The sequence below is a fragment of the Suricata suricatta genome, chromosome 11 (genome assembly GCF_006229205.1).
Source record: "Suricata suricatta isolate VVHF042 chromosome 11, meerkat_22Aug2017_6uvM2_HiC, whole genome shotgun sequence".
Classification (NCBI taxonomy): domain Eukaryota; kingdom Metazoa; phylum Chordata; class Mammalia; order Carnivora; family Herpestidae; genus Suricata; species Suricata suricatta.
This window is the reverse complement of record NC_043710.1, coordinates 50744177-50751496: the sequence shown is the minus strand read 5'-3', so window position 1 is coordinate 50751496 and position 7320 is coordinate 50744177. Positions and strand designations below refer to the sequence as shown.

The following is a 7320-nucleotide window of genomic DNA, read 5'->3' as shown; positions in this document are numbered from 1 at the left end:
GGGGATGACAGTGAGACAGAGCACGATGTCCAGCAGGGAGAGGAAGCTAAGCAGGTAGTACATGGGCTCATGCAGAGAGACGTCCAGCCCAATGGTGATCAGGAGAACGCTATTGGCCCCCATGGCCAGGAGGAGGAGGAGGCTGAGTGGCAGGGACAACCAGAACTGCCAGCTGGGGGACCTGACAAAACAATTCAGGAGGAAGTCTGAAACCTCAATGAAGATGGTGCCATTTTGATGTGCTGTCATTTTTTGTCATATATTAATGTAGCTTTCTTGTAGTGATCTGTAAAATTAGGATAAAATTAGCTCCTGGCTTAGAAAACATGAATTTAGAACAATTTGCTTCACCTAGGTGAAACCTGTGATTCCTAGCAGTTGTCCAGAGCCATGGGAATTCATCTGTTTATCATTTGTAGTATGCTACTCAGAAAATCCTAGCACTAAACAATATAGATGACTGTGGTTCTATGGTTTATTTTTACGTGTTTGGTATTTTCAGTTTTTAAAAAAATAGAATTGTCATTTTCTTGCAGAAACATAAAGAAAGGAAAATTGCTTAGGAACCCCCTTGTTTTAGCTGTGTCATAATTTGTACTTGTAAGTTTCTTCTTTTTTGATTTTTGACCCCATAGACTGCCATATGTCAGTTTAACTACACAGTATGCCCTAAGTAGCAGAACCTGGTCCAGGAAGGTCCTCTGATACATGACTGTCTCTCATGCATCGTCATGCACATATAATCCTTGGGCAGGTTTCCAGAAATCTGGATTTCTTTCTCTTGCACTTACAACTCTGACTCCTGCTTCTACTGCTCTGACGATAATTTTCTCCTTAGTGTTCTCATTATTGTTTGTATGATTATTATTATTAATTTTTATTGTAGGGACCTCTGAACTCCAGCGGCTCCCAAAGAACTTGAGACATCTCTCCTAAACATTATTTAGGACATAATTGAGTGCATCCAGTGATGGATACCTCAGTTACCATCTGGGCATAATTTTCTGTTTTTACAGCATAGCTTTAGAAATCCTTCGTATTGCGCTTCATCTGGGAAACTACTTTCTCACTCCCACTGACCCTAGTTGTGGTCTCTGTCTTTAATCTCTAATATTATTTAGATTAAATTTATTCGTCCCTCAAGCATTTGTGGGCAGATTGTTTGCCATAAGGCCACTACATTTCAGTATGTTCAGCTGAAAACTCTAAATCATCTAATCTAAACTAAGCACCAGATGAATACACTCCCCAGGCTCCCTACCCATTCCCATTCATCTCCTATGGACAAATTCCTGCCCCTCTGCTTCTCTGGCAGCACCCAGCAAAATATCTAAAAGGGCAAGAGAACAACAAATGGAAGGTCTCAGACTAGTTTCTCACACATGCCTCCTGACCTGAGACAGCATGCAGTCTCTACTACCGTGTTTTCCCAATACTTTTTCAATACAGACTCAGGAATAGAATGGAGCACACATCTAGGCTAAAGAGTCATATCTCCCCACCCGTTCCCAGTGTTCTGCCTACTCCTGGTATAGCTGCCCTCAGGTACCCTCTCTCCAGACTCACTTACAGAGGTAGTCAGCAGGGGTCTGGCTCCACTGGTAGTGGAGTTCTGGTTAGTTCCTGAAGTATCTGGGGGTAGTTAAAACTCAAGAGCATCAGGGACTTTGCCCTCAGGGCACTTCTCTATCCTTATCTCCTTGTGCTTAAAAGGCCCTCCTGGGAGACAAGCAGGCAGGTAGAAGAAAATTATTTTTTTTCAAAAGGAAGGAACACAGGTAATCCAACCCCAACTTTGATGGTGTGTTCTGTGGGCCATTAGCCTCCTGGGATAAGGGATCTTATATCCATACATCCATGATGACACTCATTTGCAAGATAGGTGCCTCCCAAAGCACGCTATCGAATGGACTTATGTAATTTATAATGACTTTCATCATGGCAAAATAATGATAAAAATGCAAGAGTAACTTGGAAAAATATTCCTGAGAAAATGCAGTGTATTTTTGTTTATTTTTTTTTACTTATTATTTTTTCTTTTATAGTTTATTGTCACATTGTTTTCCATGTAAGACCCAGTGCTCATCCCAAGTGCCCTCCTCCATGGCCATCACCCCTTTCCCTCTCCCTCTCCACCACCAGCCCTCAATTTGTTCTCAGTATTAGAGAGTCACTCATGGTTTACCGCCCTCCCTCTCCCCAACTATTTCCCCCCCTTCCCTTCCCCTATGGTCCTCTGTTATGTTTCTCCTGTCCCGTTTATGAGTGTAAACATATGGTATCTGTCCTTCTCTGCCTGACTCATTTCACTTAGCATGACAGCCTAGAGGTCCATCCAGATTGCTTCACATGGCCAGATTTCATTCTGTCTCATTGCCATGTAGTATTCCATTGTATATAGTAAACCACATCTTTTTGATCCAGTCATCAGTCGATGGACATTTAGGCTCTTTCCATGATTTGGCTATTGTTGAAAGTGCTGCTAGGAACATTGGGGTCCATGTTCCCCTATGCGTCAGCACTTCTGTAACCCTTGGATAAATCTCTAGCAGCACTATTGCCCGGTCATAGGGGAGTTCTATTGTTAAGTTTTTGAGGAACCTCCACACTGTTTTCCAGAGCAGCTGCCCCAGTTTATATTCCCACCAACAGTGTAGGAGGGTGCCCGTTTCTCCACATCCTCGCCAGCATCCAGAGTCTCCTGATTTGTTCATTTCAGCCACTCTAACCAGAGTGAGTTGGTATTTCAGTGTGGTTTTGGTTTGTATTTCCCTGATGATGAGTGATGCTGAGCATCGTTTCATGTGTCTGTTGGCCATCTGAATGTCCTCTTTGGAGAAATGTCTATTCATGTTCTGCCCATTTCTTCACTGGGTTATTTGTTTTTCAGGTGTGGAGTTTTGTGAGTTTCTTGTAGATTTTGGATACTAGCTCTTTATCTGATATGTCATTTGCAGCTATCTTTTCCCATTTCGTTGGTTGCCTATTAGTTTTGCTGATTTTTTGCTCTGCAGTGCAGAAGCTTTTTATCTTGATTAGGTCCCAGCAGTTCATTTTTGCTCTTGATTCCCTTTCCTTTGGGGATGTGTTGAGTAGGAACTTGCTGTGGTTGAGGTCAAGGAGGTTGTTTCCTGTTTTTTCCTCTAGGGTTGATGATTTTCTGTCTCACATTCAGGTCCTTCATCCATTTTGAGTTTATTTTTGTATATGGTGTAAGAAAGTCATCTACTTTCATTGTTTTTCATGTTACTGTCCTGTTCTCCCAGCACCATCATTAAAGAGGCTGGTTTTTTTTTTCCCCCATTGGATATTTGTTTTTACTTTGTCAAAGATTAATTGGCATTACATTTGTGGGTCCATTTCTGGGTTCTCTGTTTCATTGGTCTATGTGTCTGTTTTTGTGCCAATACCATATTGTCTTGATGATGACAGCTTTGTAGTAGAGGCTAAAGTCTGGGATTGTGATGCCTCCTGTTTTGATTTTCTTCTTCAATATTGCTTTGGGTATTTGGGGCTTTTTGTGGATCCATAGGAATTTTAGGATAGTTTGTTCCAGCTTTGAGAAGAATGCTGGTGCAATTTTGATTGGGATTGCATTGAATGTGTAGATTGCTCTGGGTAGTAATGACATTTTAACAATGTTTACTCTTCTGATCCATGAGCATGGAATGATTTTCCATTTCTTTGTGTCTTCTTCAATTTCCTCCATAAGTTTTCTATGGTTTTCATTGTACAGATCTTTTACATCTTTGGTTAGGTTTATTCCTAGGTATTTTATGGTTTTTTGTGTGCAGTTGTGAATGAGATAAGTTTTTTGATTTCTCTCTCTGTTGCTTCATTATTGGTGTAAAAAATGCAACCGATTTCTGTACATTGCTTTTGTACCCTGCAACATTACTGAATTAATGGATCAGTTCTAGGAGGCTTCTGGTGGAGTCTGTCAGGTTTTCCATGTAGAGTATCATGTCATTCGTGAAAAGTGAAAATTTTGCTTCATCTTTGCCAATTAGAGGATCATGTCGTCTGCAAAAAGTGAAAGTTTGACTTCCTCTTTGTGGATTCTGATGCCTTTTATTTCCTTTTGTTGTCTGATTGCTGATGCTAGGACTTCTAGTACTATGTTAAACAATAGTAGTGAGAATGGACATACCTGTTATGATCCTGATCTCAGGGAGAAAGCTCTCAGTTTTTTCTCATTGAGGATGATATTAGCTGTGGGCTTTTCATAAATGACTTTTATGATGTTTAAGTAAGGTCCTTCTTTCCAGACTTTCTCGAGGGTTTTTATTAAGAAAGGATGCTGTATTTTTTCAAATGATTTTTCTGCATCTTTTGATAGGATCATATGGTTTTTATCTTTTCTTTCATCAATGTGATGTGTCACATTGATGGATTTGTGAATATTGAATCAGCCGTGTAACCCATGAATGAATCCCACTTGATCATGGTGGATAATTGTTTTTATATGCTGTTGAATTCAATTTACTAGTATCCTGTTGATACTTTTGCATCTGTATTCATCAAGGATATTGGCCTGTAGTTCTCTTTTTCTGCTGGGTTTCAATATTGCTTTGTCTATTTGGGGTCTGGTGTGGTTCCATACAAGCTTTAGGATACTTTGTTCTAGCTTTGAGAAGAATGCTAGTGCAATTTTGATTGGGATTGCAATTGCAAATTGGGGTGCAATATTGCAAAATCTGTCTGGCTTGGGAGTCAAAGTAATACTGGCTTCGTAGAATGAGTTTGGAAGTTTTCCTTCTATTTCTGTTTTTTTGGAATAGCTTGAGAAGAATGGCTATTAACTCTGCTTTATATGTTTAGTAGAATTACCCAGGGAAGCCATCTGGCCCTGGACTCTTAATCATTGGAGATTTTTGAATACTGATTCAATTTCTCCACTGGTCTGGGTCTGTTCAGATTTTCATTCTCTTCTCGTTTGAATTTTGGTAGTGCATGTGTGTTTAGGAATTTGTCCATTTCTTCTAGGTTGTTCAGTTTGTTGGCATATAATTTTTCATAGTATTTCCTGATAATTGCTTGTATTTCTGAGGGATTGGTTGTAATAGATCCACTTTCATTCGTGATTCTGTCTATTTGGGCACTCTTTTTTTTTTTTTTTCTTTCTGAGGAGCCAAGCTAGGGGTTTATCAGTTTTGTTTATTTTTTCAAAAAACCAACTCTTGGTTTTATTGATCTGTTCAAGTGTTTTTTTTTTGAAATCTATATTGTTTATTTCTGCCCTGATCTTTATTATTTCTCTTCTTCTGCTGGGTTTTTGGTGCTCTTACTGCTCTCCTGACAACTTCTTTAGGTGTGCTATTAGATTTAATATTTGTGCTTTTTCTAGTTTGTTGAAATAGGCCTGGATTGTATCATACTTTCCTGTTTGGACTGCCTTTGCTACAGCCCAAAGAGTTTGGATTGTTGTATTTTCATTTTCTTTTGTTTCCATATATTTTAAAATTGCATCTCTAATTGCCTGACTGGCACCATCGTTCTTTAGTTAGGTGGTCTTTAAAACTCCATGTTTTTGGAGATTTACCAGACCTTTTACTGTGATTGATTTCAAGTTTCAAAGCATTGTGATCTGAAAGTGTGCATCGTATGATCTCAATTCTTTTATATTTATTGAGGGCTGCTTTATGACTCAGTATGTGGTCTATCTTGGAGAATGTGCCATGTGCACTTGAGAGTAAAGTGCATTCCATAGCTTCTGTATGCACAGTTCTAAATATACTTGTCAAATCCATCTGTTCCAATGTGTCGTTCAGGTACATTTTTTCGTTTGTGATTTTCTGTGTAGTTGATCCAACTGTTGCTGTAAATGGAGTATTGATATCCCCTGCAATTAGCACATTCTTGTCAATAAGATGGTTTCTGCTTGTGATTAACTGTTTTATATATTTGGGTGCTCCCATATTTGGTATGTAGTAATTTATAATTGTTAGCTCTTCCTGATGGATAGACCCTGTAATTACTACATAATGCCCTTCTTCACCTCTTTTTACTGCCTTTAGTTTAAAATTTTTTTTTAAATTTTTAATGTTTTTTCTTTATTTTTTGAGACACAGAGAGAGAGAGAAACGGTGCAAGCAGGAGAGGGTCAGAGAGAGAGGGAAACACAGAATCTGAAGCAGACTCCAGGCTCTGAGCTAGCTGTCAGCACAGAGCCTGACACGGGGCTCGAAGCCATGAACTGTGAGATCATGACCTGAGCCAAAGTTGGATGCTCCACTGACGGGCTACCCAGGCACTGCTGTAATAGAAGATTTTTCAAATGGGATGTTTGTACTACTGTATAGTAGGAAGTAGGATTTGTTTCTATATCATTTTAAGCCTCATGTGAATTATTCACATCCTCATATTATGGGAACAAACACCTCAAGTTTGTTTTTTCTTTTTTATGTTTCATTTTAAAAACTTGTTTGTAATTGATACACAATCTTGCACTAGTTTCAGGGGTACAACATGGTGATTCAGCAAGTGTATACAGTTCACTACAGGTGTCGCTACCATCTGTCACCATAAAACACCATAGGACACAATTACAGTACTATTGACCAGGTTCCTTATACTACAGCATCAGCATCAGTTTCTTTAAAAAGACATTCTCTTGTCTATTTTTATTTCCCTGTCTGCTGCAGAGCTCAATTTCACCCTATTTCTTTTCTTTAGAAAAGTGATAGGTACAGTGTGATTACAATATATAATAATTAGAATTATTCTTAAGTATGCTTATATGGCTACATGTTCACCTATGGGAGGATAATTTGGATTTAATTTTATAAATAATATTGGATCATAAATCTGATCATAAATCTGTTATGCTTTGTTTTAACTCAAAAGTAAGTCATGAACAACTGTCCGTGTTGCTCTTGTAAGTCCACTTCATTCTTTTTGATTGCTGTTTAATTACCATTGTGTGCATTTTCTTTTTTTATGAAAGGAATCTACAGGCAAATGACCTATAGTTAATTCTTAACCAAAAGTACTGTTACTGTCAATTTTATTGTAAACTTCTATTATAGACCTAAAATAGGTAAACGTGTAGGAGTGTGTGGATTTTTTTTTTCTTAGTTATAGCATGTACTACTTCCACTAGAACTGAAGTTCCACAGAGATCTCTGTTTAGGATGTGATATTTCATAAATATATGATAAGATGTGGGACATTCCACATCTTATCATATATTTATTTGCTATCTGTGTATCTTCTTTGGTGAGGTATGTGCTCTTGGCAAGTAGTTTTTTGGGTCTATGGCTTGTCTTCTCATTATCTGGACATTGATTTTCTCAGAGCAAAAGTTTTTAACTTGAAAGC

At 38.4% G+C, this 7320-nt stretch overlaps 1 protein-coding gene across 1 annotated transcript in view; it reads left to right on the top strand.

Moving 5' to 3' along the window:
• LOC115306353 (olfactory receptor 56A3-like) overlaps positions 1-7320 on the top strand; it is a 16869-nt gene that overhangs the window by 9185 nt on the left and 364 nt on the right. The window lies entirely within an intron of this gene.